Source organism: Castor canadensis, chromosome 4, assembly GCF_047511655.1.
Source record: "Castor canadensis chromosome 4, mCasCan1.hap1v2, whole genome shotgun sequence".
In the NCBI taxonomy this organism is placed as follows: Eukaryota; Metazoa; Chordata; class Mammalia; order Rodentia; family Castoridae; genus Castor; species Castor canadensis.
Window position 1 is genome coordinate 107,187,032 of NC_133389.1, and position 22,216 is coordinate 107,209,247.

The 22,216-nt window shown below is 41.7% G+C and overlaps 1 protein-coding gene across 5 annotated transcripts in view; it reads right to left on the minus strand.

Annotated features, from left to right (window-relative positions):
• Positions 1–22,216, minus strand: part of Cacnb4 (calcium voltage-gated channel auxiliary subunit beta 4) — a 257,548-nt gene that overhangs the window by 158,753 nt on the left and 76,579 nt on the right. Inside the window, exons 2-3 of one of the 5 annotated variants that reach the window (XM_074070789.1) lie at positions 21,203–21,320; positions 18,729–19,047 (exon numbers count right to left, since the gene is read on the minus strand). The exons of 2 other annotated variants lie outside the window; for them this stretch is intronic. The gene's annotated coding sequence lies outside the window, so the exon portion shown is untranslated. The remainder of the gene's footprint in view (positions 1–18,728; positions 19,048–21,202; positions 21,321–22,216) is intronic. 2 more of the 5 variants (XM_074070790.1, XM_074070791.1) reach the window with 2 other exon arrangements.

Genomic DNA, 22,216 nt, shown 5'->3' on the forward strand with positions numbered 1-22,216 from the left:
GCACCTTCTGGTGTGACCACCTCACTCTTGCTGGGGCTCCTCACACCCCTTGCCCAGAGATACCACAGCATAGCTCCTGAAGTTCTTGAACTTGCTGTCCCATCTGAGCACACTGAACCCTCTTCCTCAAAAAAGGTTGTGCTACCTCATTCCCCAAGCCTCATTTTCTCCTATTGGTCCTTCAAAAGTCAGCTTGGACATCTCTTCACATGCTGGACTTGCTAAAAGCACCCAGGAATGGGTCAGAGATGGCTCATTCCTGCTATGGTGTCCCCATGGACCTCCACACCACAATGCTGACCACGCTGTGCGCTCTCCACTCAGGACAGAGCATGAGCTCCAGGAGTGATAGGGACAGAATTGTGCCACACAGCTTGACAGCTGCCACAGGGCTGCAACACAGCCCTTCCATACATGGAAGAGTTCTGCAAGCACTGGGATTAGGCTCATCATTGAGAAAAGAATTTGCATGAAACACATCCTGATCCCTTTACTTTCCCAGTCTATCTAACACCATGGGTATAATGCTGGTCCTCACTAGAAGCTACAATTTCAACTGACAAGGAAGCAGTCAGTCATCCATATCACAAAGAGATCACTGTGTATAGAGATACATTAACAAGGAATGCAAAGAGAACTTTCAAATTTGTTTAATAAAATAGCATATATGTCCATTTGAAATCTTGCTAATATCTGTTTGAATGTCATTTTAAACAGTCTTCTGGTTGATATGGCAAAATAGCAGGATACATAATTAATATACAAAATAAGTAGCTTCTCTCTTTACCAATAACAAACAGGATGAGAAAGGAATAAGGAAATAAGGAAAACAATCCCATTCATAAAACCCTCAAAAAATTAAATACCTAGGAATAAACCTAACAAAGGAGGTGAAAAATCTCTACAATGAAAACATGAAACTTAGAAGAAAGAAACTGAAGAGGGCACTAGAAGATGGAAAGACCACCCATGATCATGGATCAGCATAATTAATATTGTGAAAATGGCTATACTACTGAAAGCCATTTACAGATTCAATGAAATCCCCATCAAAATTCCAATGTTTTCTCACAGAAATAGGAAAATAAATCCAAAAATTTGCATGGAAGCATAGAAGACCCCAAACAGCCAAAGCAATCATGAGCAAAAGGAACAATGCTGGAGGTGTCACAATACCTGACTTCAAATTATACTACAGAGCCAACGTAACAAAAATAGCAGAGTACTGGCACAAAAAACAGACATAGAGACCAATCCACAAATGAGCCCACCCAGCTATAGTCATCTGATTTTTGACAAAGGTGCCAAAAACATATTGGAGAAAAGATTGCCTTTTCAACAAGTGGGAAAACTGGATATCCACATTTAATAGAATGAAAGGAGATCCCTATCTCACACCTTATACAAAAATCAATTCAAAATGGATCAAAGATCTTAAAGTAAGACCTAAAACCTTGAAACTACTACAGGAAAACATAGGGAGAACACTTGAAGACATAGGTATAGACAAAGATTTCTGAACAGGATTCCAATATCTCAGGAGCAAGAATTGGCAAATGGGATTGTATAAAATTAAAAAGTTTCTGCACAGCAAAGGAAACAATTACCAGAATCAAAAGACAGCCTAGAGAATGAGAGAAAATCCTTGACACCTATTCATCAGATAGAGGTTAACATCTAGAATATACAAAGAGCTCAAAAAATTTGACACCAAAAGAATAAACAATTCAGCTGATAAATGGGCAACTGAATTGAAGAGACAGTTCTTAAAAGAAGTACAAATGGCTAGTAAATACATGAAGAAATGTTCGCCATCCTTAGCTATAAAGGAAATGCAAATCAAAATGTCATTAAGATTCCATCTTACTCCAGTCAGAAGGGCATTCATCAAGACATCAAACAATAGCAAGTACTAGCAAGGATATGGGTGAGGGGAAGAAGGGCCCCTTGTACAGTGTCAGTGGAGTGTAAATTAGTGCAACCACTATGGAAATCAGTGTAGAGTTTCCTTAATAAACTAAAAATAGAACTACCTTTTGGCTCTACTATACCACTCATGGGCATCTATCTAAAGGAATGTAAGTTAGCATATAATAGACATATCAGCACACCCATTTTTACTGTGGCACTATTCACAGTGGCCAAAATATGGACTCAGCTTAGGTGTTCCTCAACTGATAAATGGATAAAGAAAATGTGGCATTGTATGCACATATGAATAATAAAAAAATAAATTAATTTAAAAAATAAGGATACCCTTCAAATATTAAAAAAAAATGTGGAACATTTACCCTATGAACTATTGTGCAGTTATAAAGAAGAAAGAAATTATGTCATTTGCAAGAAAATGGATGGAACTGGAGACTCCCATGTTAAGCAAAATAAGTCAGACTGAGAAAGACAAATATCACATGTTCTCCCTCATATGTTGAATTTAGAGTTAAAAAAAAAAAGAAAAAGAAAATGAACGATCTGCACGTAAAACAAGGGCTGTTTGGGAATGGGAGTTAGGAGGATAAAAGGGAGGGTGATGGAGGTGAATATAATCAAAATACTTTATATGCATGTATGAAAATAGAATAATGAAACCTATTAAAAGTGTTTCTAAAAGGGGAAAGGGATAAGAAATTACAATCGAGCAAATTTGATCATGGTACATTATATGTATGTATGCAAATATTACAGTGAAATCCTTTGTACAATTAATATACACTAATAAAAAAAATCACACAAGACCATGTATGCTAGCCATACATGGCACTGCAATAAAAACATATATTTACATTTAAAAAATTTTTTTCAAAACTTGGTGATTTGTGTAGCTATAAAAAATGACAGTATCTAGTGGGAATAAATTTGCTGTAAATAACATGTACAATACAAATTATACTAAAATTCTATCAACACAAGCTACATGTCTAATCCTATTTATCTTTAAACCTTTGGTGAGTGGGCAGGAACCCACTCACGATAAGGCTCAGATTACCTCCGACACACTGTTGTCAAACTAGCAGCCCTTTAATCTTTAGAAAGAGACACTGGATCCTGAACACTGGGGTGAGCAGAGCTCCCCTTCAGACTGCAGCTCCAGATTAGCCTTAAAGTACAGTAGCTCCATTCTGAGATCCAGCTTTGCCCTTATGAATCAAGAACAACTAAACCCAAAACTCCAGCTTATCTGGAACCTCATGTTGGGGACCAGCCTTCCCAAAAGCTGCACTGCACAGCTCCATTAGGCATTGGACAGAACATCTCAAGCTCCTAATAAGATAATGGAAGATGTGGGTTTCACTCTCTCCTGGTCGGAAACAGATGGTGGAGCACATGACCTTCATCATCTCTTCTTACAATTTTATACACATGGTTCCATTAGGTGCCAAAATCTGAAAATGTGCCGCATGACATGTCAATGGCTGACAATGGGGTGTAAAGAATGTGCTTCTCAACAATGAATGCAGCACTCCTAAAAGTCTGTTTTTAAAACATATCCTTAACAAACAAATCACCCTTCCCTCTATCTTTCCACTTTTCTGTCTTCCAAATTTGAAAAAAAAATTCTGGAAAAGCTATCTCGCTCTATAGGGAATTAAAAGGAGGTGCTGAAAGAGATGCTTCTAGTGATTTCTCCATCCTTCTGTCATGGCAATTGTCTTAATTTGCCATCCCCCAGAGCAGAACCAAAGATAAGGACTTTAAGAAGGAGAATCAAGAACAGGAAATATGGAGACAAGAAAGTGAGTCAGGGAAGAAGGAAAAGTCAATGCAGAATGTATGGCTGGCTTATGACTGCAGGGAAATAAGGCTCCATCCCTCTGTGGACTTCTGAGCAAGAGTAAAATTGGCCTCTGAGGGACAATGGGCTGTGGCACTTCTACCACTTCTGCCCCACTGGTGGACAGGAAGTGAATTGCCCTGTGTTTGAGGACAGGCCTGAACGGAGCAAACTCCTGAGGCCCAAAAGAAGGTAGGGACCCTGTCCACCAGAGCTGCAACAGAAATACAACGTGAGACAAGCAGAGGCAGCATAAGGCCCCTAAAAATGCCAACTCTAGCTTGGTGCATATATGACCCTCTATGCAGTGTAGCAAGCTAGACTTAACTACTTTTAAAAAGCTCTCTTCAGTTTATCCCATTTCCTGGGGCTTTTAATTAATAAATGGCACACATTTACTCCCTGCTTTATTAGTTTATCTTTCAAGAATTAAGAATGAAATGGAAGGACAACTATATCTTGGGAAGGTTCTTAGAATATAATTATGGAGAGAAAATAAATACAACTACCATTTGTGGAATGACTAAGTGGATATCTACTCTGGAGAGCTTTTACTCACCAACAACAAGTTCTAGCTTTTTCTGAAAACAGCATGGTTTTTCACCTATCATTATGACTGCTCTTGAGACATATGAATGGAAACCAGTTTCCAGGAAAGCCATAGCCTATCCGCAGTGTCAGTCCAGAATACAATACTTAGCCCCGTTTCTCACTTTATTTCAACTGGGACCCATTCTGTCACCCCCAGAAAAAGTTGATGCTATACATACTTAACCAATGTAAAGGGAACATTTCACATCCTTTGACTGACTTTTGCTTCTCCAAAGTCAAAGCCAAACTATGTCACTAAAGAAGTTTTGACAACATTCCACTTCCTAAATTGCAAATGGTTTTTTCAGCAATGCAAACAAAAAACTTCTTTGTACTGTCAAAGTGACACTTTCATCAGCTTCCAAATTCAATAATTATTGTTTTCCTTGCACCCACAGACAAGGGCTGAAATTGAGTGGATCTCACAAGGTACTCAATTCTGGTACCTTTTTTGGTTAAGTGTGAGAAGAAAAGACAAGAACACATCTTGAATAAAGTCAGGCTCAGAGATGGTGAGCCATGTTTTAACATCATTTTACTATCATGCTTTACCCACAGCTTTTCTCTTATTCAGAAATATATTTTTGAACACTAACTATATCTAGAAGCTCTCTCGGAGACAGAGTAATTTGTAGATCCCATTTGTGTTTGACCCAGGAAGCCCAGACCTACTTTTAGAGACAGGAAATATGAGCTTGGGGCCCAGGAGAGATGATATTCATGGTAGCCAATGAAAGTTGAGTCAGACCAGAAGGAGCATGCAGCAAGTATAGCAAAGCAAAGATTAAACAACATGGCAGTGAGGAAGCTGCAGGCTGGAGGAGGGAAAAAAGAGGCCATGAAGGGCCAGGGAAGGAATCAGTAAAGGGGACCAGTTCCACAGGCTACTTCTCTGTACAAAGAGGCATAGGCTGGGGACCACTTTTACAACTGAAATGGATAAACCTGAAGAAATATATTTGGAGAAAAGCAGTCTAGTATGTCAAACACTCTGATACTGAAGTTTTAATTTTCGTTTCTATAATCTAGAAAAGGGCCCCCATTCTGTAAGACGCCTTAGAGGGTCTTCAAGCACGTGGAAACTGTCTGCCTCACCTATACTTAATAAATACAGCATTTAGGGCAGATTTCTTTTAGCCCACTGATTCCTACCAGCTTTGACAATTCTTCCATGATTTTTGTGCTCAAGTGGAAATAGAAAATAAACTTAGAGCTCATTGAGAGCCATATGCTGATCAAATAAGGAATCAGGCCAGGCGCTGGTGGCTCATGGCTGTAATCCTAGTTACTCTGGGAGGCAGAGATAAGGAGGATCACCATTCAAAGCCAGCTAGGCAAATAGTTCAAGAGACCCTATCTCAAAAATACTCGATACAAAACAACAAAACAGGGCTGATGGAGTGGCTCAAGTGGTGGAGCACCTGCCTGGTAAGTGTGAGGCCCTGAGTTCAAAACCTAGTAATGCCAAAAAAAAAAAAAGGAAAGAAAACAAGCAATCAGATAAATTCACAGAAACTTTGGCTTTAATGTCTTCCAGAGTTTATAACTTAACAAGAAATATTTCAAATTATTACTGGCCCACTGAGTTGGCATGTGTAAGTGCCAAATGGTTGGCAAGCATAAACACCAAAGTGACTCCCCCCTCAGTCACAAACCAGGAGTGTTCTTGAGTCCCTTATATGACAAAAGTAAAAATGTACTTTGCAAACTCTCCAGGCAGTGACAATAAACCATAAGCCAAAGTCATTGCAAGATCAAATGAGAAAACATCACATATGAACTATTTGAGTGTAAGATCTGTGGCTCATAGTTGTTTGGTCAAGCACTTAGCACAAAAGGAAGGTTAATATACTACATTTAGTAAGCATTAGCAAAAAATAAGGTATGAAATTTATATATGCAATTACTGTTTAACAAGCATACTTCATTAAAGTCTGTGTATCATTCAAAAGTCTGTGAAGCCTGGCAATACTGCCTGGCAGTTGAGTGTTACCACCCACCAGTACCTGTTAGAGCTATCAATGGCTCCTAAGATGTAGAAAATTTTTCCTTGAACCAGCTGACTTAAATATTTACTCTAGCTCCCGAAACTGCGTTGATTCTGCCAAATTGTTGGAGAGCTAACATCACAAAAAATTCAGAGCAGTTCAAAGTCTGCTAAGGGGACATTTGCTTTCAGTTAAATGGCTGGAGCAAGTCGCTTTCCGAATATAACTTTACGTGCTGATTGCAGTGGTCCTCCAGACAATTTACTTGGGTTCAAGGAAGGAATCACAAAGACTGGTACAAGGTCTGGAATTAAAAACTCCACTTGCCTACAGACACCACACCACTGGCCAGCTCAGAGCCAGCCTGAACAATACCATCATAGCAGCTGTTTCTTTTACCCATCTGTTGAATGAGGATCAAACACAATAGTCAGGGCTTAACTTCCCCCACGTGTTCATGTGGCTGAGTGTCGAGACCCTCACAGACTGCCCAGACAGCTGAAGATTAATGGAGTAAGAACCCCTGAGATGCACCACAACTTGGAGACTGGGAACAGAGAACTCAGAAGCCCTGAGTGTTAACGCTGGGTCAGCCCACAACTTGCCAAGTGACCTTACATAATCCTTCTGGCTTTCCATTTTTTCCATCTACAAACTAAAGAATGTGAGTGACTCAAAAAGAAAGAAATAGTCCAGTATCCACTCCCTCCCCAGGGTTTTTACCTTTACTTCTGATTTTGGAGCTGAGTAAGCCTGCTGAAACTTTCCATGACTAGAGAACATGGAAACCACAGAACACTTTTCTTATTTACTTTTGCTTGTTTCCTCTCTTTTGAATAGCAGTAACCAAGAGTGAAAAATCCAAATATCCTGCCCAGCAAGCCAAAGAAAAGGAGGGAGAAATGGAGTCACGGGAAATGTCATCACAAACAGGCAAAGGGAAGGGGCAAGAAAAGTTCCAATTTTCAAATTGGCAGGGGTTACCAGTTGGAATTCAAGAAAAAAAAAACAGAGATATAATCTCTGAAGATGAGATGCTCTGATGGCTGAATAAATAGACATCACAGGATTTAAGGGCCAAGAGATATTTTATTTCACTGGGAAAAAAAATGTATAAAATATTTATTACCTGTAGTAGGTTAAGTGGTGTTCCCCCAAAAGATATACTTATGCTTAAGCCCTTAGAATCTCTAAATATGACCTAATTTGGGGGGAAAAAAAGGGTCTGGCAAATGTAATTAAATTCAGGATAATGAAATGAGGTCATCCTGGATTCCCTGGGTGGGTCCTAAATGAAGTGACAAGTGTCCTTATGAGAGAAAAGGAAAGACACAGAGACAGAGAAAGTGATGTGGAGATGGAGTCAGAGCGAAAAAGCCACAAGTCAAGAAGGCAAGGAATGCCAACAGCCACCCAACCTGAAAGGGCAAGGAACAGAATCTCCCTTACAACCTTCAGACGGAAACCCTGCTCACACCCTGATTGCAGACTCCTGGCCTCTGGGCTAGGAAAAGAGAAATGTCTACGTTTTACACACCAAGTTTGTCATAATTTGTTACAGCAGTATCAGGAAACTAATACACACACTCCATCCACCCACAAAATCAAATCCCCAAGTTATTCCCTTCTATATAAAACTGTCCAGGGTAGGGGCTAGCGCTCAGTGGTATGGCATGTGCTCAGCATGAATGATGCTCCAGGTACAACCTTCAGCACCTCAAAAACATCTGTCCTCATCACTACTGCCATTCACCTATGTAGGAGCCGTATGAGAACACATTTTAATATTTTTCAGCTTCATAGAGCGGTACATAAAACAAACTTCACACAAAGATCCCCAAGTCTGTTCTATCATGAATGTTTATTAAATAATTAAAATTAAATTGCAAACTGTATGATAAGTGGAAAGAAAGAAAAGAGTCTAATGTCACAAAAGCTAGCTTTGTATCTTCACTCTGCTTCATATATTGTATGAACTTGAACAAGTCTCCTTGACGTCTTCCAGTCTTAACTGCCTTTACTCACAAAATGGGAATAAAATTGCTGTTTAACGGTCAGAATTGTCATGAGGTTCAGATCAAAGATGTGAGAGTGAGGGGGGTGTGGAGAAATCACAGTGCTTGTCATTATGTTCTCATCATTTCATCTCCCCTCTACAAACAGTGATCAGGCCCTGAGGTAAGTCCCTCCAGAATCAGTGATGGACACGCTAAGACCTGACTGCCTGTGCCAAAGGTGGATCATCAGGATGCTGTGATCAGCACTCACCCCACATCTGTTTTTACAGCTGGCCTCTTCCCTTCAAGCCAAGTTGTAGAAATCAGCACATAAGTGGACAGACAGGTGGACAGCCAACTTCCCATTCAGGAGTAAGCAAATATGTGACCAGTCCTTTCACAAAAGCAGGAGAAGCTTTACTGTGGAGTTCAGTGAGTCTCACTCTCATGAATGTGCAAAGGTACCTTCTGCTTCTCTCCGTCGCCTTGGTGTCAATGCTAGGGACTCTCACCAAACCCAATTCCCAATTTCACTTTGAGACTAATGCAGCTTTAGCCTGGGGACAAATGCTGCTGCCAGCTGCTTGGCATAAAGGAGAAGGTAAGAAAAGCTGTCTTAATTAATAACTCTTATGAACAATTACTCCAAGACCTACTCCTGATGTCCACTAGATGGCACTAGTTGTTTCTTCCCAGCAACCATGCCAAAAATGGCACTCAATTTAGGCAGTTCATGCCAGCTCCTCCTGGGTTTTCTACTCTGTCTCTCCTAATCCAACCCCATCTTTTGGCATCTTACAGAAAAGCCTCAATATTTCCTGTGAGCTGGTTGTATCTCTTCCTGTTTTGCCAGGCTTGTTATGAGTTTTTTCATTTCAATGAGGTTTTGGGGGTGAGAAAAAAAAGCATTTATGTCATTCCATCAACTTAACAGAAGTGCACCTCTTTTTAAAAATTCATTGTCACAGTAAATAAATGAATAAATAAATAAATAAATAAATAAATATAAAGCCCCAGACTTCCCCTCTACCTATATTCTCTGTTACTGAACCAAACTTCATAGAAGTGGGGGCCACTGTGCAATTTCTTATGACTTCTTGGTGGTTGTGACACGCAGCAGAGCTGAGTGCCATGGTGTTCAACCTCTCCGTGGTATAATTAAGGCAGCTGGTACAGTACAAAATAAATCATTAGCAGCCACTTCATCTTGTTTAAGTACTAGGCTATGCCACCCTAAAAGTTAATTGAAAATTACTAACCAAACTCTAGGACATAAACTAGTACTTTGCAATCTATACTCTCTTTCAGTGCATGCTTTGTGAAGTAAAATACTAGGTGGGGAGTGTCCAGCTGGGGTTCTATTCCCATATTCATTTCTTCCTAAGTGCCTTCCGTAACAACACTTCCACTTACTTACCTCAGAGTGTTAATTTAAGGAATTCAAAAGCAATATGAAGAAACCTTGTTGACTGAAACGGGCAACACAAGTACCATATCAAATCAATGCATCATCAATCCTGTGTCTTTACCTGGAGATTTTAACAAGAGTATCATTCTCTTCCTCGACCTTTCTTCTTACTTCATGTTGATCCTTCTTATACTCAACAATGATGTTCACTTATGCCAGCAAAGGGGTTTCTTTCAGCCAACACCCACCTCACTCCACAGGGTCTTTTCTAGCAAGCTCATTGCTCAGCATACCTCAATGTCCAGCCCCTCCACCCCTTGACACTACAGGTACAGGGTGTGGGGAGAGAGTGACTAAACATGTGAGCTCCAGGATCAGATTGGCCGGGATCCCAACGCCTGCGCCATCCCAGTTAGCAGTGTGGCCTTACACAAGTGACTTAAGCACGCTGCACCTAGGGTCCTCATCTGTGCAATGAGAATAATAATCGAGTCTCTGAAGGGCTCAGAAGGGGGCCAGAGCATGATATGCTCTGTATGCCACCGTCACTGCCATTCAATTTGTCCATTTTGTTATGGATGTGTCCCAGACACTGCAAGCTCAACACGTCCGTGGTTGAACACATTACCAGTCCCTCTCAAACTGTCCCACTCTCAGGTCCCTTTCCCAGTCAGTGGTATCACTGTTGACCTAACCACCTAACCTAAAAACCTGGAAGGCAAACTGGGCTCCCCATCTACTTCCCCCACATCCATTCTGCCACTAAATCCCATCCACTTGACCTCAGAATTCTCTCAGCCATAGCACCCTGCACCTACTTCCTCCTCCCAGCAAGCGCCCCCCACCCCCACCGACCTCCACCACCGTGGTGCAGGGGCCTGAGCTGGGGTAAGACCACAGCAATACTGGCGCCTGGCTCAGGTGAAAGATGCACAGAGGGTGCTCAGCTCTGAACCAGTGCAGACAAGGGTCCTCTGTGGTCACTGCCCCAGTGACCTTGTTTCAGGATCCTTCTTTCATCTGCAGGTGTTCCAGAGAACAGCAACAGCTAAGCCTTCTTTGTGCTTACTGCATAGCAAGTACTATTTTGAGATGGGTTTTTTTCCAGTACTGGGGTTTGAACTCAGGGCCCCGTACTTACTAAGCAGGTGCTTTACCACTTGAGCCACTCCATCAGCCCTTCTGAGCAGTTTTCACAGTGTGCCTCACTGAATGTTCTTCACAACCTATGAGGTACTCATATTAGGATTTCTATTTTACCCATTAAGGGCATGAGCTACCATAGTCAATAACAGCAGTCAGGATTCAAACCCAGGAGGTCAGGCTTGGAGTGCATATCTTAATCACCACAATGGCTGCCCTCTCAAAAACTGGGCCTGGTGCAGAGCCCATTGTTGAGGAGAGGTGAAAGGAGACAGCAGCAAGAATGGAGCCAAAGACCCAGATTCTAAAATCTTCAAGTTGAGGAGATGCAACATGAACAAAATCCTCATAACCAAGGCAGTGCCCATTTAGTAAAAAACCAAGAATTAAGCTTACATCTGGCTGGGACTCAGGTATGGAGTTTAGAAAAGGGAAATTGAACAGAATGTGAACAAGTACAAAGGTCAGAGGGCACTCTCAAATCAGGTGGAATGACAATGTAAAGCCACCAGGAAGATATGTGAGGCTTAGTTGTTTTAGAAAAATGGCTTCTAGCCAGGTGCAGTGTCATTTTCCTGTAGTCCCAGCTACTGAAAAGACTAAGCAAGAGGATAACTTGAGCCCAGGAGGCCAACCTGGACAATCATCTCAAAAGAAAGAAGGAAGGGAGAGAGAAAAGGAGAGAGGGAAGAAAGAAAGAGAAGAAGAGAGGGAGGAAGGAAGCTTTTTTCATTCTGCCAAGCAGAGACCTAAAAAGTGGTCCATGGAGCCTCAAAGCCTTCATACACAATGGTTCACTACAAAAAGGGCTGCACTCAACCCTTTGTTTGCTTCAGACATGCTCAAGGATGGAAGCAACAAGCACCTTTCTAAACAAAATTTCTGCAGCCTGCTGACTTGCAATGCAGCAACGTTTTTAAAGTGCCAGGGTTTTTTTGGATCCTTCCTCCTCCCTCTTCCCCTTGCATTAAACACACACACACACACACACACACACACACACACACACACACGTTGTCACTCCTTGATTGAATGAATTAGGAAACATGAATTTTTTTAGGAAGATGATGTTTAAGCGCCAAATGCTGTGCAGCTGACATAAATCTTGGCTTTTTGTCTGCACATATCCAACAAACACTGACTGTGGCCTAAATATCTGCAGTGAAAGATTTTGCTGATACTTCCCCAAAGCAAAATGTTTATTCATGGAATCTATTAATTTTAATAAGAATTTGCCTGAGATCAAATATGCAACTTATCCAATTAGCTAACTGTAGCCTTGGGCGAGTTATTTTAGCCTCTCAGAGCTGAGACTGTCTGCCATCTACCAAGCATAATTAATGATGTGTACCTCACACCACACAGAGCTGCTGTAAGAATTCAACGTAACCCCATAGAGCAGTGTGTGACTTGAAGGCATGGTGTGGGTATCACTCCTCTTACCAACTACATTCCAGGACCTGGAAAAGATCTGACGCCATCCCATGTGGAACCGATGATGGTTCAAGACTCAGATGGAGGTAACCGTGGTTACGTACGGTAAACAGGGGTTAAGGTTCATAGTGCTCCTACTTGAAATAACTGAGCATTTATATCTCATGTGTTTAGTAAGGAGTCTCTATTTGAATTAATTAAAATGGGAAATTGCTTAGAGCACTAATTACTTTGTTCCAAATTTCCAAAAGATAGTCTATCAATGAACCTAAGGTAAAGCATGCTTTCTACTTGGGTGCAAATGAATTTCGATCTCCGGGACCCATGTGAAACTATGAGGCTCTGCTGGATACTGACATTTTCTTCCTATAATTTAAAGACATTCATCTGTACCATTCACTTTATTATCCAGATTTAAAAAAAAGATCTCTGCAGCTGTTCTTATAACTTGCACAGCCCGTTTTTCAAAACAGCTCCTGATGTGGCTATTATCCCTTGACCTCCTCTCTAAAGGAGAGGAGATGCATTTTGTAAAAGTGCTCCACTTTTCCAGCCCTCCCCTTTCTCTGCTCTGCTTTTGTATGGGCTACATTTCAACATGTTTTAGAAAACTCTTTCTTCATTTCCCTGCCTCAAGTGAACAAGGATTAAAAAAAAAAGATCAATTCATCACTTCATTGATGGTATTTAGACACAAATATAGAATTCTTGAGAAGTTTACAGTAGAGAAAGGTTTTTAAATTAGTTGGAGGATGCTAAGATGGAAGAAGAAGGATTAAAAAGAAAACCTTACGTGACTGATTTCCTCAATACTGACCAGCCTTGTGGGCCCTCCTGTAGAAGCTGTATGTTGCATCCTGAATCAGTGATGTAAGAAAGCACTGCGAAGCTTCCTCGTCCCTTTCTTTCCCTCTGAATCAGCTCCTGGGGCACCCTCCTCCACCCCCACTGCCCCTGAGCGGCTCAGGGCCCTCTTTCTCCCATCCTTGTACCAATGCTCTTCCCTTTCTCTGATGCCCTGTGTGCAAGCCTCAGTGCTCGCTTTCAGCACAAGTTAATGGAGCACATAGTGGTTGTGCTTCGTTGCTTCTACCCTGTGCAAGATCTCGATTGCAAGCACTAGTCCAATATGCAAGGGGAATCTCAGATTACTTCGAACTGGAAGCAAGTCCCTCTCTCTCCCTCTCTCTCTGTCTCTCTGTCTCTCTGTCTTTCTCTCTTGGTCTCTCTGTCTCCCTCTCTCACACACACACCACGATCACCACCACCACTGCAAATGCCAGTGATAAAGTGGTTGCTCTGTTGTTACTGCAGTCCTTGTTTATATCTTTTTAGGAGCACCAGGTAGTGACAGCTAGTGGTCCCTACTTAAATAACTCTTGCACTCCATGTCATGAAAACAGAGAAAACAAAGAAATGTAGCTTTCAGAAAACTCAGCGAGTGGTAGTTCGTGCCTGTAATCCCAGCTACTCAGGAGGCAGACTATCAAGAGTTCCAGACCAGCTTGGGAGGCAAAGTTAAAGAGATCCCATCTCAAAGAGAGAGAGAGACAGAGGGGGAAAGTCAGGGAGGGAGGGAAGAGAAAAGGAAGGAAAGAAGAAAAGAAAAGAGAAAAAGCCTCAGAGTTAATTGTAAGGCAAAGCAAGAATCATTGTATCCTGGATTCTACTCTGGTCACCCTGGGCAGGTTACTTCCCCTCTCTACACCTTTCTTTCCTTGTCTGCAAATATCTGCAAAAGCCACACTCAGGCCATAGGAGGACTGGAGATAATACAAAGTTCTCAGAATGGTGCCAAGTGCCTAACTATCTTCTGCTTTTGTCACAGCACAAAAATAATATTTTTAAGTACTTAGTGAAAGTGCGTTAATTTGTACCCACAACTTTCCAGGGCTATTGACACAGCCAGGAAGGTGTACCTCATGGTCTTGCATGCCCTTGACACCACTTTGCCTATCTCTCGGAATACACCATCCTCAGCATCTGAAGCTCATTACAACCCAAGTCACCAGCCTAACCCACTCAGGATTTTTGCTTGTGATCTGAATGACTAGGTGGCATATATTTTATTCAGTTTACCGTAATCCACACCACTCTATGTTGCCTTGCATTAAACCACTTCTCCTACCTATGCTTCCAGTTTCCCGCTAAAAACACCTTTCCTCCCTGGAATGGAAGGTCTTCCATAGTCAGCTTTAGTCATATGAACCCTGCACACCAACGACCATCAAGCCGGATGAGATGAATGGTTGGGGTCCCATTCACCGCCATGTTTTCCTTTAGTCAGTTCCTACTGTTTACCTAGAATGCCTTTTGTCCTCTCTCCACTAAAATCCTGCCTCTCCAAGGCTCCCCCAAAACCCACTGATCCCTTGCAACCTCTCCCTCACTGTTCCAGCCCTAAGTATTCTCTTCCTGTGCCGAGTCTCCTCTTGAAAAGCAGGTTAATAAGCAACTGTTTCATAGTATCGTTGGAGGCTAAATGAGTTGATGGGCACTTTGTGTGCCATATCACTAAACATGATACATAAATAAGGCCCTCCTGCTATCTTTTTCTTTTCAGTGCTGGGAATCAAACCAACCCAGGGCCTCATGCACACTAAGCAAGCACTCTACACTGAGCCATGTCCCTGTCCTCATTTTCTTTTTCATCTGACAACTCTAGTACATACTGCATGATTTGTATGTGTGTCTTTTATAACCAGTTTTTTCAATTATAGTAAAATATGCACAACAGAAAATTTACCTTTTATATACAATTCAGTGATATTAATTACATTCACATTTTTGTGCAACCATCTTCGCTATTTATCTCCACAATTTTCTCATCTTCCCAAACTGAAACTCTGTACTCATTTAACACTAATGCCTCATCTCTCCTACCCCAGACCCTGGCAAGCAGGGTCTGTCTCAGAATTTGACTACCCTAGGTACATCATCCAAATGGAATTGTACAGTATTTCTTCTTTTATGACTGCCTTATTTCTCTTAGTATACCTTCACGGTTCATGCACGTTACAGTACATGTCAGAATCTTTTGATTTCTTTCAGCATAAATGCAGAAGTGAAATTTCAGCATCATGCAGTAGCTCTGTTCATTTTTTCTTTTTCTTTTTTTTCAAAAGAGGTCTCACTATGTCGCCCAGGGTAGCCTCCAACTCCTGGCCTCAAGCAATTCTCCTATCTCAGCCTCCTGACTATAGGCGCATGCACCTTGTATTCAATTTTTTGTAGAACTCATGTTCAATTTGCTGTGTTTAATTTGTTTGAGGCACTCCTCTACCATTTTCTAAAGTGGTTATACAACTGTACATTTCTACCAGCAATGCGTAAGAGTCCCAAATCCTCCACATCTTGGCCAACACTTGTTATTTTCTTTGTTTATAATAGTCACCTGATATATATGAAGTATCCACCATCTACTGTCTCAATCTCCAGCTTTGCACTTTACTTTTACCCCATTTTTTTGTCTTTTTTGTTTTTCAAACGGAACCACACACTTCCTCATGGCAGAGATGATCATATACAATTGATCTAACTCTTCCCCAGCCTTCCATGCCAGCCACCTAGCTCTTGCTGGCACCTGTGATGGAGCCTTGCACAAGCTCGGGGTCTTGACCCTCACAGTGCAGTTCTCTGCATCCTCAGTGCACCTGGGAGCTTGTTAAAAATGCAAAAGCTCAGCCTTGCCATGGAACAACTGAATGAGACCCTGCATTTTAATAAGGTCTCCAGGGGACCCATGAGCCTCTTGAAGGGCTCAATGGCACTAGCAAAAGATGGCAAGAGCAGTTTCCAGTGGGTCTCTCATTAGGTTCTGATACCTCACCTGGTAAGCACTCTATGTTTGCTGACAAAAGGATTAGTGTGGAAATTGAACAGCCCTGTTAACATCAGGCATTTACCAAAAATGTGAAAGCATCTTGCGAAAAGTAGCTCAAAGCCAACTGAAGCTAGTGCAGGAAAGAGCAAAGAATACAATGGAGTTTACAGGCAACAGGCAATCATTTCCCAAATAGAACTCAAAACACTCAGCAACTAAGAGAAAGGATTGACAAGTGACACTACATGAAATTAAAAAGCTCTGCATAATAAAAGAAATGGTCTCTAGATTGAAGAGGCTGCCCACAGAATGGGAGAAAATCTTTGCCAGCTATACATCTGACAAGGGATTAATAACCGGAATATACAGGGAGCTCAAAAAACTAAATTTCCCCAAAAATCAATGGCTCAATGAAGCAATGGGCAAATGAAAAACAGGTCACACTAAGGGGAGGTCACATACAAGAGGAGGAGGGTAAAAGATGGAAGTTAAGAAGGTGAATGTGGTTGATGTACTTCCCCTACAAGAATGAATATAGAATTTTTAAACCTGTTGAAATCACAATAAGAAGAGGACTAAGGTAGAAAGGAGAAAAATAGAGATGAACCAATTCTGGTTATAATACATATATACATAGAAATGTCACAAAGAAACTGGCTGTATAGCTTCTTAAACAAACAAAAATGTCATTTTTTAAACATAATCAGAGAACAGAAGGGCAGAACAGGTTCTGTCTGGGGGGGGTGGTAGCTGTGGGAGGGGGGAGGATGTGGGGAACGGGTGTAGGAGGGTGAATGTGGTGCAAATACTGTGTACACATGCATGTAAATAGAAAAATGATACCTGTTGAAACTTCTAGGAATGGGAGGAGAGGGAATAAAGGAGAATGACGGAGGGTGTGAATTTAACTATGATATATTTGATATGTTGTAAGGACTTTTGTAAATGTCACAATGTACCCCACCTAACACAACAATAATTAAAGAAGAAGAATGGATGATAGGACATAAGTCCAGCCAGCAGGAGGCATAACTGAATTCTGAGCCCAAGAGCATCTGACAGCAAAGCTTATGTCTCCTTCCATGAAGACCATGCGCCCAAGCAAGGATAATGACAGCCCAGCTCTGCTCCGCATGGCATTTATTCCACACTTGGCACTGTGAAAGGTGGAACCAAGGATCCATGGGGCTGCACCTCAAGGGCAGCAACCCAGAGGGAGGGAAAACTACAGCTACCTCCTGCAAGAAATGGAAAGGGAAAATGCTTCGGTCAGAGAGAATGCATTACAGGCAGATGTGATTACTTACTCCATCACACATTTAAGGGCTCCCATTCCAAGAAAGGAACAAATAATCTGGGTAATCCAAGAAAGCAGAAGCATGCTTGTGAAGACCAGAAGTAGAGACAAATTTAGGTTCAATACAAAGAATTATCCAGAAGACAGACTGTCTCATAAAGCAGTGAGGTCTATATCCCTATAGCAAGAGGCTACAGATGATCTAGGTGAACAAGTATCGAGAACTGTAAATGAACTAAGATCCCTTCCAACTGAAATTCATGCCTTAATTGTCCTATTGAGACCTCCAAGTCCCCACCCCCATCTGTACTTCAGCTATTTTCTTTGTCCTTAGAAACCCAGAGTGCCTGGACCACTATGTGAGCTTTTTCAGTTACATGTTGTCCTCTGCAAGCTTAAACCCAAGTTAGGGACCTAATAAAGTTGTTTAGGTTGTTGTACAAAGGATTAAACTATCAACCATGTTGCTAAACAGGTAGAAACTAGCCAACCCCTGACCCAAATTCCTTAAACACCTATGTAAACTCCTCAATCCAACTCCCTCATTGCAGACAGACCTGAGTAGAATATTTTTTGTACATTATGAGAACAAAGCCCTGTAAACATGTAAGTTCCCCTTATAATGCTTTTGACAGATCCCCCTGAAATTCAGTGCTTTGAAATCCCAACTGGCCACATCACAGGATGGATTGGAGCAGTGTCTTGAAAGCTCTCCCCTGCCACTGCTTTTGGGGTGACTCCAGCCATCACTTCAGCCAAACAGAATATTGTAATGCAGAGTTTTACCACCAGTCCACTTAAACAGACTATACACAGGCCATGTAAGGATTACACATTTTCAAAAAATCAAACAATAAAATATTCCTAATTTTTATTGAACACACTAAGCTCTTTGTCAGTACTTCAGAGACATAATTATTAATACTAAATGCCATCAAGCAGTAGGTACACAAGATTGCCAGTGAAAGAAAACACTGGGTTGCAAAGAATGAGTGTCTGAGAGTAGGTGCCTTTGGGACATAGTGGGATTCATTCACGCGTGCCCTAGTGAGCTGTCATGACAGAATTCCTATGGGTTCATTCACATAACAGGGTGGATCCCAAGAGGGGACCAAAAGGAGGCCCAATCAAGCACCAGGTCCCAAACTAAAGCATGCCCTATTTATGAGAACCTCACTCCATATATAAAGAAGCCCTCCAAGTTCCCCACTAACTTCCTCATGCAACATTATCAAGGAATCAGCAAGAACATGACACTCACTGGGTTGTACTTACAAGGCCCCAGTCACTGTAGTAAGTTGGTTCACTCTCCTAGGACTCATTTTGGATAGCTTGTGCTTTCCTTCTGAAGAATGTCACCTTCACAGCACACCCTCTGTGGATTTCCCAACTTTATTCCACATTGTGGAAAGCTTCTAGGTCGCCAAGATCACTTATCTCTTCCACTTAGTCTGCCCATCTGTTCTGGAGATCAGTTCACTGGTTAAGCAAGTTACACCTTTCCTAACTGGCTGAGAAAACACATCACCTCCCTGTGAGACATGGCATGTGGTAAGCCTGGACTCCTCTGTGTGGACCGTAAGCGATGACTCACCTATGGTAAAAGGCAGACAGATAGCTTCAGATTTCTTCCAGGGTAGTGTCACATAAACCAGTGGGTCCAGGTATAAATTCACATAGATTAATGGGGGCACTTCCACCCTGTACCCTGCACTCATACAGTGCCCCTGATTCACTCAATGTTTTAGGACAATTCTCTGGGTGGCCTTGGACTGAGGACAATTACCCTCAGGAACAATTATTGAAAGTGCTAGGAATACAACACACTGTGACAACAGAGGGACTAACTAGAATAGCCTGGGCTCTGTTCCAGTACCTCCTCCCCAGAAACATATTGTCCAGCAACATGTTAGCCAGGAAGTCATGGTGGCCCTGGGGTATATACCCAAGATGGACTGTCATCCGGGTCCTTCTGCCGCAGTGCAAGTGGATACATACAGATAAGACTCCATCTGTCCTAGGAAGTTCTCCTGAGCCTTAGGAGGCCAGTTCACAATAAATCCTAGGCTCCTTTTGTCACCTGCTGCTTACTTCATGAGCTCTCTTGTGTATGAGTGTCCTGACAAGCTGGTGACCAGTACGCAGAGAAGCTGCCTCACAGATATACTCAGAGCAGCTCATGCCACCAGTGGACAGCACCTCTGGCTCAAAACAGTCCTTGGCCTACTATAGGCCTCTTTTTAAACTTTCTTCTATTTATGTATTTATTTGTTTATTTATTTGTTTAGCTGGTACTGGGGTTTGAACTTGGGGTCTTGTGTCAAGAGCTCTACCACTTGAGCCCCATCCCCAGCTTTTTTGGTCTAGTTTATTTCTCAGGTAGGGTCTCATGTTTTTTGCTTGGGGTCAGCCTTGGTCTTCAATCCTCTGATCTCTGCTTCCCAGGTAGCTGGGATTATAGGCACATGCCACCTCTCCCAAACACTAAGCTTTCTTCTTACTGCTGCTGACTCCAGTGTAATCCAAAGAATCATAATTTCAAATCAATATAGAAAAGATATCATTAGAAAAATGTGTTATTGGTCATTGTCATCTCTTTGGAGACCCTATGCCTCAGAGGTTTAATTATAAAAGCATTTGTGCGGTTATTATGTTCTACTATTAACAATTAAAATGTTTAATTTATTTTCATTATCCAAAGTAATGTTAATCAACAGGACAAAAGCAAATGAAAGGCAAGATGCTTTAAGCTAAGGCTGAATGTACTGTTATCTTATACAAGGGGCTCAGTTATCAAAACCATGAGACCAGCCAGGTGCCAGTGGGTCACCCATGTAATCCTAGCTATTTGGAAGGCTGAGATAGGGAGGATGGCAGTTCAAGGTCATCCTGGACAAACAGTTTGTAAGACCCCTATCTCCAAAATAACCAGAGCAAAATGGACTGGAAGTGTGGCTCAATCAATAGAATGCATGCATTACAAGCATGGAATCCTGAGTTCAAACCTCAGTCCCCCAAAATTCAAAACAACAACAAAGAAAACCCCAAGAGAACAGGAGACCAAGTTTCCAATTTGTAGGGTAAAAGAATGCCAGACACGATATGTGTGTGTGTGTGTGTGTGTGTGTGTGTGTGTTTCTGGGGATGAAAGCAATAGCCTTGCAAATGGTAGGCATGTGTTCTACCACTTCCAGCCCAAAACTCAAGTTTTTTTTTCCCTAAATGCTACAGGGAGTCTACTAGGACCATCTCTTGCAGTTCTGCAAATTCTGTAATTTTACCATTATTCCCCACCACCAATATCTCTTAACCAAATCTCTTATTTAAGTTCTGATGTCACTGCTGTGGCAGACTTCCTCACCACAGCAGAGACAATATTCACTCCCTTGCAGAGGCATTACACTTCCTTACTCTGTGGACTCAGGCCCAGACATGGGATTTGCCTTGGACAATGAATTGCAAGCAAAATGAGTGTTGTGTGACACTCTGGATAGAAACCTTTAAGAGTCAGCACCTGCTTCACTGTGCTCTTTTCCTCTGGCCATAAGCACAGGCAACGTTCCAGAATGGAGCTGTTCTTTTTTGGGGGGGAGGGGTGAGGAAGCAGTGTTTGAATTCAGGGCCTAATGCTTGTTAGGCGAGAGTTCTACCACTTGAGCCATACCCTAGCCCTTTTTGCTTTAGTTATTTTTCTCAGATAGGCTCTTGCTTTTTTTGGCCTGGTCCAGTCTAGGCAGTGATCTTCTTACCTCTACCTCCCACGTAGCTAGATTACAGGTATGCGCCACTATGCCCATTCTGGATAGGAGTTATTCTGCCAGCCCAGGTCCCAGAGTGAAGATAACATGGAGAGGAGCTACAGCAAATCTCCAATGGGTAGGAAGAAAAAGTGAGAAATAAACTTTGGTTGTCAGAAGCCACTGACACTTTCAGGTGGGTTTGTTATGGTGTCTATCTTTACCAACATAACTTGTAACTGCCAATCAGTTAGTCAGTATCTACGAAAACTTTGTGTTCATGATCATGAGATCCAATTTTGGAATTTTTCTCGCTAAAATACGTTTTCAAAATTTACATATTTACTCAAAAGCTTTTTCCTCAAGTCACCACTAAAAATAGGTTGACTTGCTAACCTGGGAATTGTTTAACAGTTTCTTTCCCTTCTATTAATTACTATATTGTTAGTCAGAAAAGTCAGAAACACAGTGCATCTGGTACGAACAACAACAGGAAACCTTAGCTACTCATTGCAAAACGAGCGCTTTAGGGCAGCCTGAGATTCTCATTCAGACACACAGTAGGAATGGAGGGATACAGTACCACACACTTGCTAAGGCCACTAATGGTAAGATAAGGAAGAAGATGAAAGTTCCATTTAAAAAACTACTTCGTGCAAACTACATATTCCATAACTACAGAAGGAATGAAGCTTGCTTTCTCTACTCTGAAGAGGCTTCTAAGGATCCTATTTTGAATTCAGGTTGTCATAGAAACCAGTAGAATTCTGTATGGGATTCCATCAAAATTACTGCATAAATCGGTATACACAGAACTCTATCTCACTGTCTCAACTTAAAGTCACTACTGTGGTTTGTATCCTTTTATCAGTCTCACAATTTAATGTTAAAATACCTATGAGGAATTAAGGTTCCTAACAGTGATGTGCTTCAAATGTAGACATTTTACTTTCCAAGGAGTAGGAGCAATTGTCAATATGACAGATGCAGTCATGCTATGTCAAGCCAGGTCATGGTATGTCATTC